We start from the raw sequence: 2,218 nt of genomic DNA, 5'->3' as shown, positions 1-2,218 counted from the left end.
GTGTGTGTGTGGATCTGTCGTGTGCATTTGTGGACTGCTGTGTGTGTGGGGATCTGTCTTGTGCATTTGTGGATGGTTTTGATACTGTTTTCACTCCATAAGCTAGAATATAAAAAGCTAATTGGCTGGTTTAAAGTTAAGCTTTGTTAAATAGTAATATTAGAGTTATTTAAGCATAAATATTTACCAATATATTATGTTAAATTCATAGTTGTTTGTAGATGGATATTTCATAATAGCAAAGCAGCTGCTGAGAGTTTATCTTTGAAAGATATGACATCATCTTGCAACACAAGATTTTTTTCCATCACCTAATGATGCACAGAAATATAAAACACAACAATGGTGACACTCGAAATAATAATAATAAAAAAGATTGATTCTGAACATCACAAAATAAACACAAACTGCTAAAAGTGATCCAAAAATAAGTTCAGCAGCACAGATAAAACCAACAAGAATTAAGAAACTCCACAGCATAACTTCATGCCACACTGCATGCTGGGTACCTTCATAGTGCTTCATAGAGCGCAGTTAGATACCAGAGAAGTCCTGCTGTGGAACTGCAATTATTAACATGGAATATACAGCAATTTCACACTCAGATTTTTGACCATGTGCTGTGCTTTAAACTAACACTATTGGAACATCATAATGACACATCTACCTGATCCTTGAATCCCTGAGATGTTTTTTAAACAGTATAATTCCTATTAGCGGCTGTAGACAAGGCAAAAGAAACTCTGCAGCCGCGAGGGACTAAACACTGAGAGACTGGAAACACTGCGACGCGCAGAAACTCAGTTCAATCATTTATTACACTTCAACACGTAAAGATACCACTGGTACTGCAGTCACCAGGTCATAAAAGTGCTGTGTGAGTGCGAAAGTGCAGTCAGCAGAAAGTGCTCGCTCCCAGGCTCACTCCCTCTCTCTGTCAAAGCCCCTGAACTCAGGTGAACAGGTGAAGCAAACAAACAGACCACTATCACTCCCGCCCAAACCCCGGTGGACACGTGCCCACCACCTGCAATCCCAGTGCAGTGAATATTATGAATGATACCATAAACACAGAACACATGGGAGACTTACAGGAGGCTCTTACAGTTCACTTTGCTTTTATTTCTCCAACAGAATTGACATTGACCTGCATCACAGTCTTGGAATTGCATTTCACTACAAGATTTTATTTGATGAGAATGTGGTTGTCCGCAACACTTATGAGAATGGGGAATGGGGCATGGAGGAACGATCTGGACCCATGCCATTTAGAAGAGGGGAACAGGTTCTGGTAAACATGCAGATTTATTATTGCCTGTTTTTCACTTTCTGTTCAAATGAACAGTGTCGATAAGACTGTAAATATGCTGGACAAAGACTGTACAGTAGAGGATGGGGAAATCTGTTTTTAAAGTTCATGAAATCTTTCTCATTGTGCTTTTCAGGTGACCATTTTCTGCCATAGTGATCATTACAAGGTGTTTGTCAATGGTGAAGAAACTCACACTTACAAGCATCGCTTCACTAAACTGGAGGATATAGATGTTTGGGGAGTTAGGGGAGACATACAGCTGGGCGATGTGCAGCACTAACAGGGATTTCATCCAGATCCATTACGTGTTCAGAACATGCATTAATCTATGTAAACTTGTACACGTAAGATGCTAAAAAAGACCATTCACATTTATATGCATCAGTTCACATGCAAAGATGTTTCACTTGCCTGCATCTTAATCTGATACCCATGTGATTGTCCTCAGTTTCAGTGATGGTAATAAATAAAAATGAATAAATTAAACATTGATGTGTCCAACTCGTTTGTGTTTTTGTGCAAATCTAGTTAAATATGCCTACAAACAGAATTTGCTATATTACACAAGTAAATTATTACCAGTGAAAAAGATGCAGGGTTGCCACCCGTCCCATAAAATACAGGATTGTCTATTCCTATTATCAATGTAAAGCTGCTTTGGAACAATCTACATTGTTAAAAGCGCTATATAAATTAAGGTGTCTTGACTTGACTTGACAACAGACTGAACTGTCTGGCCAATCAGAGCAGAGTAGACCAATCACAACAGACTGAGCTGTCTGGCCAATCAGAGCAGAGTAGCTCGTGGAAAGGAGGGATTTAGAGAGATTGATTCATCTGACGAGTCGATTGAGAATCATTGAAAATCTGGTGATGTGCAAATATATATTATGAGAAAATGAAACA

The 2,218-nt window shown here is 38.9% G+C and overlaps 1 long non-coding RNA gene across 1 annotated transcript; it reads left to right on the top strand.

The window, feature by feature from the left end:
- The first annotated feature begins 1,135 nt into the window (after window positions 1-1,135).
- Window positions 1,136-1,798, top strand: LOC311290054. Its single transcript, XR_014627294.1, has 2 exons — window positions 1,136-1,291; window positions 1,446-1,798. It is a non-coding gene; the product is annotated as an uncharacterized lncRNA (long non-coding RNA).
- The last annotated feature ends 420 nt before the right edge of the window (window positions 1,799-2,218 follow it).

Source organism: Rutilus rutilus (genome assembly GCF_951802725.1).
Source record: "Rutilus rutilus genome assembly, chromosome: 4".
In the NCBI taxonomy this organism is placed as follows: Eukaryota; Metazoa; Chordata; class Actinopteri; order Cypriniformes; family Leuciscidae; genus Rutilus; species Rutilus rutilus.
The sequence above is the reverse complement of the archived record's forward strand: the minus strand, read 5'-3'. Positions and strand labels throughout refer to the sequence as shown.